Genomic DNA, 15,473 nt, shown 5'->3' with positions numbered 1-15,473 from the left:
AAAGAGGGAATGTGTCCCGGGCAGCTGTGCGAATAGGCGCAATAGTTTTGAGCCCATTGCTCATCACTTTCTGGCAGGGAGTGGGAGCTCAGAGTACCCCTGAGACACCAAAGAGTGGCCCTAGCCTAGTGAGGAAGCCCTGCCCAACAAGGCCAGTCTGCACAAGTGCCTGAATGCACCCCAGGCTGGGGAAAGCACCCATAATACCTCCACAGCTTCCAGCAGACGGGGTAGAGCCAGAAACACTGCTCCTGCTCCCCTCTAGCAGGAACAAGGTAAATGTGCATCCTAAGAATACCACAAATGCCCTGACAAAAGATTAGTTCATCAAACTCAATGAGAAACTGCAGCAACAATTCAGACCAGAAGTAAAATGACAATTCTCCAGGAATCAACACTTAAGACACAGAAATATACAACCTAAATGACAGAGAATTCAAAATAGCCATCATAAGGAAACTCAACGACTTACAATAAAACATGGAAAGACAATTCAAGGACCTCAGTAATAAAATGAATCTCCTCACCACAGAGATTGAAACTACAAAAAAAGTCAAGCAGAAATTCTAGGTGTGAAAAACAAATTAATGAAATAATCTAGAATCATTAAGAAATAGAATTGATTTTATGGAGGAAAGAATTAGTCTTCTTGAGGATAAAAATGTAGAAATTCTATAGGTGAAGGATAAGACAGAACTAAGATTTTTTAAAAATGAAGGAATTCCTTGAGAAATATCCAACCCAATTAGGAAAAGCAACAGAAGGATTATAGGTGTCCGAGAGGGAGAAAGGAGCAGAGAACTTGTTCAAAAAAATAATTGCTGAGAACTTCCCAAACATGAGGATGGTTTCAGATTTACAGATAAACGAAGTTAATAGAAAGCCCAATGTTATCAATGCAAAAAGACCCTCTCCAAGGCATATAATAGTGAAAATGGCAAAAGTTTGGGATAAAGAAAGAATATGAGGAGCAGCAAGGCAGAAGAAAATAGCCTACAAAGGAAACCCTACCAGGCTGTCAGTGGATTTCTCAGCAGAAACCCTACAGGCTAGGAAAGAATGGAATGATATATTCAAAATACTGAAAGACAAAAACTTTCAGCCAAGAATACTCTATCCAGCAAAACTTTCCTTCAGATACAATTGAGAAATAAAAGCTTTCTCAGATAAACAAAAGCTGAGGGATGTCGTTGCCAATAGACCTCCCCTACAAGAAATAATTAAAGATGCCCTCACACTGGCAACAAAAAAGCAAAGGTCTACAAAGCTCTGAGTAAGGAGATAAATAGACAGACATGATCAGAAACCTGCAGCTCTGTACTAGAACAGGGAGGCAAAGGCTCAATTACGACTTAAAAGAGAAAGGGGAAGAAAGCATCAAAAGTAATGATAAACACTTCAACTTAGCCACAAACTCTCAAAATTAAGAATAGAACGATAGGTAACAACAGTTACTCAGAAGGGGAGAGAAAAGGGCAGGAACCTGCTCAGGTTAATGGAGGTAAGAGGCTATAATAAAATGGACTATCTCATCTCCAATATCTTTCATAAAATCCTCACTGTAACCACTAAACAAAAAATCAGAGCAGAGCCACAATTCACAAAAAGAAAGAGAACTGAGAAATCCCTCTCAGAAAACCAACAAAATGAAATAGTAGTCAGAAATAGAAAGGAAGAGAATCAGCGGAAACATAGAACAAGCAGAAAACAAGAGATAAAATGCCAGCATTAGGCCCTCATATAACAATAGTCTCTAAATTTTAAGGGACTGAACTCTCCAATCAAAAGACACAGAGTAACTGGATGGATTAAAAAACAAGACCCCACAATATGCTGCCTCAAGGAAACACACCTCAACTACAAAGAGAAACATAGGCTTAGAGTGAAGGGATGGAAGACAATACTCCAAGCTAATGACCAACAAAAGAAAGCAAGTGTTGCCATACTTTTATCAGACAAAGTAGACTTCAAGGTAAAAAAGACAATGAGAGACAAAAATGGTCAGTATTTAATGATAAAAGGGACATTCCACCAAGAGGACATAACACTGAATAATATATATGCACCTAACAGAGTGGCACCAAAGTACATAAAGCAATTATTAACAGACCTACAGGGAGAAATTAACAGCAACACAATAATAGTAGGGGACCTCAACACCTCACTTACTTCATCGGACAGATCATCTAGACAAAAAGGCAACAAGTAAATAGTAGCTTTAATGACACACTTGACCAGATGGACTTAATAGACATATATAGAGCATTCCATGCAAAAACAGTGGAATATATATTCTTCTCAAATGCCCATGAAACATTCTCAAAGATAGACCATATGTTGGGTAACAAGGCAAGCCTCAATAAATTCAAGAAGTTTGAAATCATCCCAACTGTCTTTTCTGACCACAATGCTATGAACTAGAAATCAACCACAAGAACAAAACTGGGAAAGTCAGAAATATGTGGAGACTAAACAACATGTTATTGAATAGCAATTGGATCATTGAAAAAATCAAAGAGGAAATTAAAAAATACCTGGAGACAAGCTAAAATGAAAATAAAGCATACCAACTCTTATAGGATGCAGCAAAAGCAGTCATAAGATGGAAATTCATAGCAATACAGGCCCAACTCAACAAGCAAGAAAAATCTCAAATAAGTAATTTTAAAATGCACCTAACAGAGCTAGAAGAAGAAGAACAGACAAAGCCTAAAATCAGCAGAAGGAGGGAAATAATAAAAACCAGAGCAGAAATAAATTAAATAGACACTAAAAAAAAACAGTAAAAAGGATCAATGAAACTAAGAGTTGGTTCTTTGAGAAGATAAAGAAAATTGAAAAACCCTTAGTCAGACTCACCAAGAAAAAAAGAGAGAAGACTGAAATAAATAAAATTAGAAATGAAAGAGGAGAAATTACAACAGATACTGCAGAAATACAAAGGATTATAAGAGAATACTATGAAAAACTTTATGACCACAAATTTGATAAACCATAAGAAATGGATGAATTCCTAGACTCATACAATCTCCCAAAATTGAATCAAGAAGAAACAGAGAATCTGAACAGACAAATCACAAGTACAGAGATTGAAACAGTAATGTAAAACCTCCCAAAAACAAAAGTCCAGGACCAGATGGCTTTTCTGGAGAATTCTACCAAACATTCAAAGAAGATTTAGTACCTATTCTTCTCAAACTATTCCAAAAAATTTAAGAAGATGGAACACTTCCTAACACAACCTATGAAGCCAACATTAACCTTACACCAAAAACAGACAAGGATGACACAAAGAAGGAAAACTACAGGCCAATATCACTGATGAACTTAGATGCAAAAATCCTCAATAAAATATTGGCAAACCAAATACAGCAATACATTAAAAGAATTGTACACCACAATCAAGTGGGATTCATTCCAGGGACACAGGGATGGTTCAATGTCCAGAAATCAATCAATGTGATACACCACATTAACAAAATGAGGAATAAAAATCATCTCAATAGATACAGAGAAAGCATTTGACAAGATCCAACATCCATTTATGATTTTAAAAAACTCTCACTAAAGTGGGTATTGAGGTAAAGTACCTCAACATAATAAAGGCCATATACGACAAACCCACAGTCAACATCATACTTAATGGTGAAAAACTGAAAGCCATCCTTCTGAGAACAGGAACAAGACAAGAGTGCCCACTCTTGACACTCGTATTCAACATAGTACTGGAGGTATTGACCAGAGCAATTAGGCAAAAAAAAGAAATAAAAGGAATTCAAATTGGAAAGGAAGAATTGAAACTTTCATTATTTGAAGATGATATGATTCTATAAATAGAAAACCCTAAAGAATCCACCACTAAACTACTAGAAATAATCAACTACAGCAAAGTTGCAGGGTACAAATTCAATTAAAAGAAATCAGTTACATTCCTATACCCCAACAATGAACTAGCAGAAAAAGAAATCAAGAATACAATCCCATTTACAATTGCAACAAAAAGAAAAAAATACCTGGGAATAAACTTAACGAAAGAGGTGAGAGACCTGTACACTGAAAACTATAAGTCATTACTGAAAGAAATTGAAGAAGACATAAAGAAATGGAAAGATATTCTATGTTCATGGGTCAGAAGAATAAACATAGTCAAAATGTCCATACTATCTAAAGCGATCTACAGATTCAACAAAATCCCTGTCAGAATCCCAATGACATTCTTTACAGAAATAGAACAAAGAATCCAAAAATTTATATGGAACAACAAAAGACCCTGAATAACCAAAGAAATCCCGAGAAAAAAGAATAAAGCTGGAGGCATCACAATCTCTGACTTCAAAACATACTACAAAGCTATAGTAGTCAAAACAGCATGGTACTGGCACAAAAACAGACAAAAAGATCAATGGATGAGAATCGAAAGCCCAGAAATAAGACTACACATCTGTGGACAGCAAATCTTTGACAAAGCATTCAAGAACATACAACGGATAAAAGAAAGTCTTTTCAACAAATGATGTTGGGAAAACTGGTCAGCCGTGTGCAAAAGAATGAATGTAGACCATTATCTTACACCATACACTAAAATTAACTCAAAATGGATTAAAGACTTCAATGTGAGACTTGAAATCATAAAACTCCTAGAAGAAGATAAAGGCAGTTCACTCTTTGACATCGGTCTTAGCAGCATCTTTTTGAATTTCATGTCTACTCAGGCAAGGGAAACAAAGGAAAAAATTAAAAAATGGGACTACATGAGACTAAAAAGCTTCTGCAAGGCATAGGAAACCATGAACAAAACAAAAAGACAACCCACCAACTGGGAGAAAATATTTGCAAATTATGTATTTGACACAATGTTAATTTCCAAAATATATAAAGAACTCATACAACTCAACAATACTAAAAAAAAAAAAAAATCTGATAAAAAATGGGCAGAGGATATGAACAGACATTTTTCCAAAGAAGTTATACAGATGGCCAAAAGGCACATGAAAAGATGTTCAACATCACTCATTATTAGGGAAATAAAAATCAAAACTACAATGAGGTATCACCTCACACCCATCAGAATGCCTATAATTAACAAGACAAGAAATACAATTGTTGAAGAGGGTGTGGAGAGAAGGGAACCCTCATACATTGCTGGTGGGAATGCAAACTGGTGCAGCCACTATGAAAAACAGTATGGAGATTCCTCAAAAAATAAAAATAGAAATACCATATGATCCAGCTATTCCACTACGGGAATTTATCCAAAGAACATGAAATGAACAATTCAAAAAGATTTATGCATCTCTATGTTCATCGAAGCCTTATTCATGATAGCCAAGATATGGAAGCAACCCAAGTACCCATCAATGGACGAATGGATAAAGAAGATGTGGTATATATATATACAATGGAATACTACTCAGCCATAAAAAAGACAAAAATCATGCCATTTGCAACAACATGGATGGACCTTAAGGTTATTATGCTAAGTGCAATAATCTGCACAAAGATAAACACTGTATGATTTCACTCATGGGTGAAGGTAAACCAACACATGGGTAAAGAGAACAGATTGGTGGTTACTAGAAGGTAAGGTGTTGAGGAGGGCAAAAGAGGTAAAGGGGCACATATGTATGGTCACGGATAAAAACTAGACTATTGGTGGTGAACAAGACCAATCTATAAATCTATAGATCTATAAATCTAAGATCAGTCTATAAATAAACTGATATATATTAGTATACACCTGAAATTTACACAATGTTATTATAGGCCAATGTGACCTCAGTAAAATAATTAAATTTTTAAACAAAAAAGAAATGGGAAATTTTCATATAAAGTAGGTTCAATAATTGTTCTTCCCTCCCTGCAGACATTGGCCCGTGCACTTCTGTTTTAAGCAAAAGTAAGATTTATTGGAAAGATGCTGGAGTTGATCATGGAATCGCAGAGGACTGAGAGATCAATCCTCGGACAGTGCAGTAGCAGCAGCTGTTCTCTCATAGACTCTTTTTCCTCATACAGAAAGGCTGGCTGCCAGCAGCTTCCACAACCACACCCTCTAGCTCAGTTCCTAGGAGAGAGCACTCCCCTTCTTGCCATCTCCAGCCAGGAAAAACTCATGGATGGACTCTGCCTGGTTTAGCTTAACTCACAAGTCCATCTGCAGACCCGTTACCCGGTCTTGAGACAGAGGCACTATGATCCCACGTTGTGAATTGTAAAATGTAACCATTAGGAAGTAGACTTCAAATGCTCGTATCATATTATAATACTATGCATATTTGTGTTTATAGAAGGAAACGCATTTGAAATATAGAGAAGCAGAACAGTGTGTTTTCTCATCAGTTCTTCTTTGGGCAAAATAAGCATAATCTGACTAAATCTGCATTTCTAACCTGCGCTGTCACCTTGCTCTTACACCTTAACAAGCAAACTATATGAGAAGAATGATCAGCAATAGAAGCAAGATGATTTTCTTTTGGTCCAAAACTTTGTACCTGGTGATATTCTATGCCATGAAAAGAATCATGCTTAATAATTCATTTGTCAGCTGTGTTAGGCACTGTGGAAGATTCCAAACAGCATGAAATCTAACCTCTGCCTTCAGAGAGCTTAACAGTTTTCTGTGGCAGGGAAATTAGAGTACATCTGTGAAAACATATTAGTATAGGACAGAACAGAAAATTTCTTAGACTCTAACAAATGTTTTAATTCCAGGTGTACTCAGGAAGATAGTAGCATTTTTGGATGTCTACTATGAAGAGAAAAGTATGTACTGAGATGGGTTTTATAGGCAGTAAACATTACAGTCCTTGTCTTCAAGACATTTGAAACATACAACATGCTCACATTAGCTAAATATGCTTACTTCAAATGCCTATACTTATGTCACATGACTGTGAAGTTATCAACCTGGTTTCAAAAGCCATACACAAAAATCAAATCAGGTAATGTGTGTAAAAGTTCATTGTTAACTGTAGTACCATACAAACTGAGGTGATATTACCGTGATCATATCTTCCATTTTATTGTTCATGATGGAAGCTGGCCTACTTGTGGAGAAGAATGGGCCCATTATTCCTGTTTGGGAAAATAAATGGAATAATAAAGAAGACTCAAAACCAAATGAAATGCCATTCCATACACATTTTGAAAAAGTTTATAGAGTAATTTAAGCATGAAGAGCTATTCTAAGCATAATAATAAACTGTAAAGAATATTGTTTCCTTTCCAAGATTCACTTTTCCAAGATGGCTCAAATGTGAAAGTCTCTTTTGGAGTTTATGTATAGTTCTTTAAATTGGCACATTTGGCCTAAAGCAAGAGGAAAAACTGAGTACAATGTACCATTTTGTCAAGCAGGGCAGAGCCTTGAATGGAGGATTAAGTGGGTAGGGCTCCATGGAAGAAATAGGACATATTCTTTGCTATTCAGAGATATCCTATGGGTTGATGAAATTATATTTACTTTAACAAGCCTTGCTTAATACTGCACGTTCACAATTACCTTCCACTTGTACAGCATGTTGCTCAGGAAGAAATCTATTCCTATCCTTAATGTTCCAGTCTCTCTTTCCTTGTTTTAACTATATTCTAAATAATTTATAAATATTTTGTTGCTGGTGAATTGTTTTCTTTTTCGGCCCTTCAGTATAGGCATAGCTTAATACTGGCTATATTTCCATTTGCCTTTTTTCTTTGTTTCTCATTGGTCCATATCAGACCTAAGCTTCAATTTTCTTTTCCTTCAGCCACAGATATCCTAGTGTATAATATTTCCTTCTGGATTCTATCAAATGTAACCCTACTTAATCACACCTTCATCTTGGTCATTACCCCAGGCCACCATACTCTATATCAGTTTTATGAGTATTTTCTGGTCTGAAGGGCATTTGTTTTACTCAGGCACAGGAGATTCTGTCTTCTATGAATGTTATGAGTTTTAACATGATGTAGAAACCGTGATGCTAACTGACATTACACAGAACTTTACAGGTTACTCAGCCTCTCACAGACAGGCGTTTATTTGGTCCTTTCAAACTCTTGGGGTGGGATTTATCATCTCCAATTTCCTCATGAGGAAATGGAAGTTCAGTGAGAGATTGTGCACAGGCCTATGGTAGCTGGTAAACGGTAGAATTGGGGCTGAGATTGGGTTTCCTCACTCCATGCCCATTGCGCTTTCCATCGTATTACAAGCCATTCTGCTTAGGAGGGATTTAGGGCTTATATAGCAAATAATATTTTTCAGGGAATCTGTTTACAACAACAAAAAATTTTTCTCTCCAAAATGTTCATGCCTGGCCTGGATAAACATGAGCTCCCACTGCCCACCATTGCCTCTAGGATTTACTTTATAGCTTTGTTTCAAATACAAACTGAGTTTTCATTATTCTTCCTTACAGTTAATCTCTTTACACACTGCCCTAGGAATCACTTTTAAAATTGACAGGAGTTTAGCTGGAGTCTCTCTTCTGTGATGGGAATTCCATTCCCAAAGAACTAGAGCAATATTTCTTAATTGAATATTTACTGTAATGATCAAGAAGGAGTCAGTTGGTCCTGTTTGCTTTATTTTCATTGTAAGCTAAAGATTTGGATGGTATTTCCATGATTTATTGAGAACTGCACCAAGATTCTCAGTATTCAATAAACATAGTTAAGAAGTAGAGGAAAGACATATATTTTTCATCATACACACAACTCTAAATGTTTAGGCCAAAGGCACATATTTTTAGGACCTTACAAAAGTAGATACATTTTTAATGGGTTCAAGTAACAAATATAAATTCTATCTCTCTATTACCTGAATATCTTAACTGTTTGGAGGTTTTATTATCGGAAACTGCCAAATAACATGCATATATCATTTTAGTTGAAACTTAAGCCTGGCAGTTTTATTGAGAAAAATGGATTTTAAGTTATTTTTCATACATAAAGGTTGCTAAGCCTATGCTTAATTGGTGAAGATATGGATGACCTTATCTCCATGCTTCAAGGAAAAAATAAAACCTCACTATCTTATATCCTCGAGATTTGGCAAAAGATGATCAATTAACTGTCTAAAAATCTGTAATAAAATGACTGTAGGGAGTAAAACAAACTGAATTGTGTCCAATTCAGCTCATTAAAATATGTATGACCCTGTGCCAGAGATGTCTGTGGCAATCCAGCCTTTGATTCTATTTATGGAGATGTTACCCTCGTGTGGCTCCAGTCCCTGTGCAGAAACATAATGTGGTCATATCTTTTGTGGTTCCTAATTCATGTGAGATTAGTCGTTCATATTCTTAAGTCATCTCTGAAGATAAAAGTCAGAGTTCAAAATCTATGTTTTGATGAAGCAAGGATGGAGACATAATCATGATAAAATTGAACATATTATCCTAGGATCATGATTTAAAAGATTTGAGAACTCTTCCTGACACCAGTGGGTTCATTGGTATCTCTTGTCGTCATAGGAGACTTTGTACAGATCCAGAAAGGCTCATGTTTGCTCCACGTCATATGTTTATCAAGACTGTATAATTCTGGCATTTTGTTTTATTGTTAATTCTAGCTTGCAAATGTAGAAACACTTTGTAGCATTTACAGGCTACTATAATGATCATCATGTAATTTGTGTAGCTGTTGCATAAAGATAACACCATTTTGTTTCCCATCATGACTTTTTCTAGAGAGTTAGTTGTTCAGCACTGATTCAAATCTTTTCCCAAGGTATATACAAATAAAATACTCTCCTGATTTCCCACAAGGAAGGAAAGAAGAAAGGGAGGTGACTGATCTCTGTGGTCTGTAAACGGTATCCATGAGTCCCAGGAGGGCAGGCATAGCTCAGGATGTAGAAAAGCACATGTGTCCAGAGCTCCTGTTTCCAAGAAGTTCACAGTAATTTTAGCAAGATAAGAAATACATGGATCCAGGTCTCTTTGGTTCAATCTTAATATTTTACTTGGTGTCTGGTTACCACAGATTATTGTTGGGGTCTGTATGAAGATGGATGCTTCTAGGAAACAAAAAACATTTTAGGCTTCTAGGCAAGATGTGAAATTTAGAGCAGAAACTTGTGATGATGGGTATCAGGAAAAAAATAGAAGAATCAATAGGTCTTAGAATTATGAGAACAAAAAGCAGTTAATAGGTTTTTAAGAAGTACTTTATAGGTATGGTGACCATATATCCCAATTTTCTTAGGACAATCCTGGTTTATGCCAATTATCCTGGCTTGAGTTTTAATAGCATTCCCTTTTACTCGCAACAGTGTCCATGTTTGGACAATAAGTCACATGGTCAACATATGTATTGATGAAGAATTAGTATTTTAAAATAGCAACAGATTGGAAATGAAGATTTTGGTGAAATTAATTTTGATGTCCCCTTTTACTACACCACAATCTGATATCTTTGTAAATTTTTTTTATTAGACGAGTAGTGTTGACTGCATTTCTTAGAAGAAAAATGAAGGCAAGAAAAATTAAAAAAAAGAACCTTTTCTCAAGCTGTTGTGAAATTTTCTTTCCACAGTAGTACCAGATTTCAGAACTCGAAAACTTCACTGCCTGTACTAACATCTACCTTATATGGTGGGGAAAATGGAAAAAGCCAAATAAATAATAAGGTATAAAATATATGCATTTCTTCCCTCTATTATGAACTTGTCCCTTAACTATCACCATTTACACTGCATATGTGATTTGCATTGCCAGAACAGTGAAGCAAATACAAAGATATTATAAGGCTTGTGATAATTCGCAAAAGAAATCACATTTGCCCAGACTATTACACTGCTGTTCTGCCTTCAATGGAAACACACATTACTATGAGTAAAACCTGACTCTCTAATGCTTTTAAAACAGGAGTGCTTTTGAGTTTGTTTCCTGGGACCCCTCTGATGGAGGTAGTTATTATTCATGTTTGCTGGAATAATCTTCATGAGGTCCGTGAGCTCAGGGAAGTCATGGTCTCAGAAACATAGAGTGCAAATTGAGACTAAAAGAAAAGGGAAAATTTTTTTCTCAGATCTCCATGTCCTTCTGTCCTCTGTAAGAGTATTACATATGATCAGGGTCAGAAAGCAATTCGTGGGAGTAGGTATTGCTTTTGGTGGATGTGAGCTCCTAGAGAAATAGTCCATGAGAGCTGATGAGTCCAAATGAGGTGATGAGAGGTGAGAACAAAGCACTAAAAGGCTTGTGAAGAACTGAGACCTGGAACAATCATGATGTCACATCCCAAAGTAGGAGAAGTAAACTCTTATGGCATTGAAGGGCATGGAAGAGATTCCTATTCACTTAGCAGAACATTCACTGAAGTGATTTTTGAAGATGAATAACATTGACGATGTAGAATGAAGGGAGAAAAAAAGGATAGGGAAACAATTAATTTGATATGGATGTGGCCTTGAAGATACTTTTTCAAGTATTTGTTCAAGTATGGTCTGCCTGGTATAATCTAAAAGAGTAGGGGAAGCCTTGGGAATTCTATTGATTTCTAGTATCAAGGAACCATAAAGTATGAAAACAGAAAGGAGGCTTAAAGATCATTAAGTTCATTCTGAAATGAGAAAAAGTCAAGCCCATAGAAATAGTTTACCTAACTTCCAAGTTTATGTGCCTATTAGTACCAGGAACCAGGTTTACACAATGCACCCACTGCCCCCCTGACATCAACCACATTTCCCTAGAGAGTAGAAGGGGATTATATAGTCACACTGTGACAGAGACACAGTATGAGCAAGACCAGATCCAAAACCTTGAGAAGGAGGGTATGTTGATTCGCAGACATTGATAGTCTGGAATCACCCCTTAGGTATTTTTCCTAATTCTTATGAATAAGTTCTTCTGACTTCCTATAATGATAGCCAGCATTATTTGGAAACACTGAAAATAAATATCTCTAAATGTGGACAGCCCTGTTAATAGGATCTTTCATCTTTCTAAGACTTATTACAATTATTTTCCTATAACAATTTTGAATGAGATGTCGAAATTGTTTTTAACCTTAGATATCTCTTAAGGAAGTAAAGATGGTAGGACACTGATGTTTTTGTTTGTTTCTGAATTTACTTAAATGTTCCCCATTAAAGATTTGGTGTGCACATTTGTTTTATTCTTGATTTCAACACATCTTTGCTGCACATCAAATACAGTATTTTCTAGATCAGCATGGTCCAATGGAACTTAATGTGATGATAGAATTGTTCTGTACCTGCACTGTCCAATATGGTAGCCACGAGTGCATGTTGCTATTGACTTCTTAAAATGTTGCTAGTATGACAGAGAAAGGGAATTTTTAATTTTATTTCATTCTAATTAACGAAAATTGGAATAGCCACATGTAGATAGTGGCTTTAATATTGTACATAACAGTTCTAGACACTGGTATTGGGTAAAAAAAAAGATAAGTCATGACTTCTGACTACAAGTCACTCACAGCCAAGAGTGGTGGGGAAGCGTAGGAGATGGATAAACAAATCATTATTCTAGAGAGGGATTAGCGTTACTTTACAAGTCAGAATAAGGTCCTGTGGGGCACAGAAAATAGAGTATGACCCTTCTTTGGAGTAGGGAGCAAAAGAAGTTTTTGACAAAGAACTGATATTTGAATCTTGATGAATGAGCTGAGTCTACTCCATACATTAGAGATGAACAAAAAGAGGAAAGAATTTTCAACAATGGAGGAAATGTGTGCAAATTCATAGTGGTGTGAAAGAGCAGATGGGGGTCCCCCCTTGTTGAAAATTCCTTCCTCTTTTTGTATATATATATAAAAATATAAATTATATTTATATATTTTTTATATAAATACATTTATATATAAAATATATAAAAATATATTTTTCCTCCCTCCCCTCATGGGGAGGTGAACTAGCAGATGGCTCAGGTAAGAAGTCACTCTAGTACTCTGCATGTTTTAGCCCTTGTTCTACCATAATATGCTGTGTGACCTCGAACCTCTACCATTTTGGACTTCAGATTTCTCTTCTGGAAATGAGGAGTTATGACTTAAAGCCTGAGGCAGGCATGGGGCAGTTTGGTGACTCCTTCCCACCTCTAGCTTCAGTAATTATTAGATTCAGTATGATTAGCCATATGTAGGTTCTGCATTCACTAGTTCCTGTGATGGCCTTCCTTCAAGATCATGAAAATATTCTTGGTGTCATCTTTGACACCGGGTAGTATGTAACTAAAGATTCCCGGAAATCCTTGAGAAGTTGAACTAATGTTTCCCCCATTGTTGATGGTTGTTTATCTCCTCTAGCTAATGTAACGGTTTCATGCTCTGAGTGTATGTATTGTAGCTGCATTATTTCCTCTTCTCTCAGGTATCTTAGATGCTAAAGAAAAATAGCTATGTATGGAGCCTGTATAAAGACTGAATGGTATTTGGAACTGGCAGACAGAGGTATGAATTTGGAAATTCATTCATTTATCATTACCTTAATTGGCAGTACTCAGTGCACATGGGCTGTCTGTGTGGCTTTTTGTGAGAAGAATAGAAGATTTATTCTTTCCATAACCTACATGCTGGCAAGGTACAAAAGGTCTCTGCCAAGCCAGCCAGGATCTCACTTGAGCTCTACTAATAGGAAGATGGATAACTAACAGACTAGAAGAGTATATATGAGAAGAACTCACTTTTGTAGATGAACTTCTCAGGCTTTTGATTTTGTGGCCCTTGAATTCTCTCTTCATCCAGGATGGTCACACTGATCTGTAGGGAAGCTAATTTTTACAAGAACTCAAACAGGAGGGAGTTGCTGTTGAGAGAGGAGAATCCAGCTTTGGAAGAGATTCACGGGGGAGAATAGCTATCAATTTATCATTCTTGTGTGCTCTACGAATATACAGTACACCCAGAGCATTTTGTACCTGTCATCTCTCAAGATAGACAGTGTATCACACATGATATTATCATTAACTCAGCAGGTGTGATTTAATATAGAGATCTAGTGTGAAATTAATAGCCTACTGAATAATAGAGCCACTTTCTCAGGGTTCATAAGACATACTCTTTGAGTTTCTCAAAATAGGGTTAGTAGCAAATCCAGGATTTTTAAATTATAGTGCATATCTAAATACCCACACGTGCATATATGTTTTTTTGGGAATGGGCTAAACATATTATGCCATTAATATTTTCACCTGTTTTTATGATGGGGCCTGTGGCCAAGGATCACAGAAAGTAACTGATGAAGGGATCAAAAATATGTTCTTCATTATGTCTTAACCTAGTGCTTCTCAAACTTTTATATGCATACGAATTACCTGGAAATTTTGTCAAAATGCAGATTCAGATTAAGGAGGTTTGATGCAGGTCCTGAGATTCTGCATTTCTAAAAACTCCCCTGTAATGAGATTGCTACTGGCCCATGGATAAGCCTTTGAGTAGTAAAGTTTAGAAGTCTTCGTATGTGTGTCCACTGTAAAGAAATTGTCTAAACTTAGATAGGAGCCTCTTAGAGTTTGAAGCTCTGGGACCAATGGAATCTGAGAAACAAAGAGGTACAGTTGTTTGTCTATGGATTCAGGTTTAGAGAGTATACAAAAATTTTGAGATTCTGGGTTGTTGTTTTTTTTTTCCTGAAGAAAAGCAAAATGAAATCTTCCATTATCAGGTTCTATGAATAATTTGTTTATCTCAAATACATCTTTGAGAATGTGCATTCAGCCCTTTCTCACTCAAGTTGCCCTCCCAGGGTCCTTGATAGCACATTGACAGAACCATAATTGGAAATAGCAGAAAACTTTGGCCTTGGAAGTGAGATACTTATCTGGGTCTTGGGCACTTGGAGAGTTGCTGGAGTGGCTGGAGGCTGGCTGTATGCCCCAGGAACAGCTCCTTTGTTGCTGCAGGAGGAAATATCTGATGTCAGAAAGCCTATGATGGATATTGTTGCAGCCAATCCCTGTCTCATTAGAGAAGAGAGCTCTATGCCACCATATAATGATTGCAAATGTTCATTTTTGGCTGTTTTAATATTTCTGCTTCAAGTATATTTGTTTTTCCTTATCTTCTGTCTTTGACGAAAATCTATGTTAAAGTATATAATCTAGTTTGGAGAGAGATGACATGTTTGACTCCGTGAGGAAATACACATATTTCTCAATTTTTTTTACTTTGATGTTTGATTTCTAGGCAGTCTTTAATGTAAAAGACACACACATTAATTTTCTATCAATTCCTGGAAAATGTTCCAATTTTAATACCTCTAGACTGGTCTTGCCGGTATAGCAATGTTTGACAGTTACTCTTCTATAATTCTGGTGCTTAAATCATGAACAGCTATTAGTATATATTAACACTTTATACAGTTTCAAAGCTGAACACCCATGATGCATTTAGATGGTTTAAAGCATTAATTTGCCTCTCTGACAACTCTAAAAATATTGGCTGCCTCAAGATGGAGGAAGGTTGGTTAATCTCTATGGAACATTTGTTGCTTGCTGTAGAGAATATTGGTTTTCCTTTATTGTAAG

General features: G+C 36.2%; 2 long non-coding RNA genes across 2 annotated transcripts in view; one reads left to right on the top strand and one right to left on the bottom strand.

The window, feature by feature from the left end:
• Positions 1-9,146, top strand: part of LOC103565689 (uncharacterized) — a 31,774-nt gene extending 22,628 nt beyond the window's left edge. The window contains exon 3 of the long non-coding RNA XR_548345.2: positions 5,864-9,146. This is a non-coding gene — a long non-coding RNA (uncharacterized lncRNA). The remainder of the gene's footprint in view (positions 1-5,863) is intronic.
• Positions 1-15,473, bottom strand: part of LOC139081045 (uncharacterized) — a 32,487-nt gene that overhangs the window by 1,865 nt on the left and 15,149 nt on the right. Inside the window, exons 4-5 of the long non-coding RNA XR_011535993.1 lie at positions 13,632-14,843; positions 7,001-7,074 (exon numbers count right to left, since the gene is read on the bottom strand). This is a non-coding gene — a long non-coding RNA (uncharacterized lncRNA). The remainder of the gene's footprint in view (positions 1-7,000; positions 7,075-13,631; positions 14,844-15,473) is intronic.

This window comes from Equus przewalskii, chromosome X (genome assembly GCF_037783145.1).
Source record: "Equus przewalskii isolate Varuska chromosome X, EquPr2, whole genome shotgun sequence".
In the NCBI taxonomy this organism is placed as follows: domain Eukaryota; kingdom Metazoa; phylum Chordata; class Mammalia; order Perissodactyla; family Equidae; genus Equus; species Equus przewalskii.
This window is presented reverse-complemented; position numbering and strand designations above follow the sequence as displayed.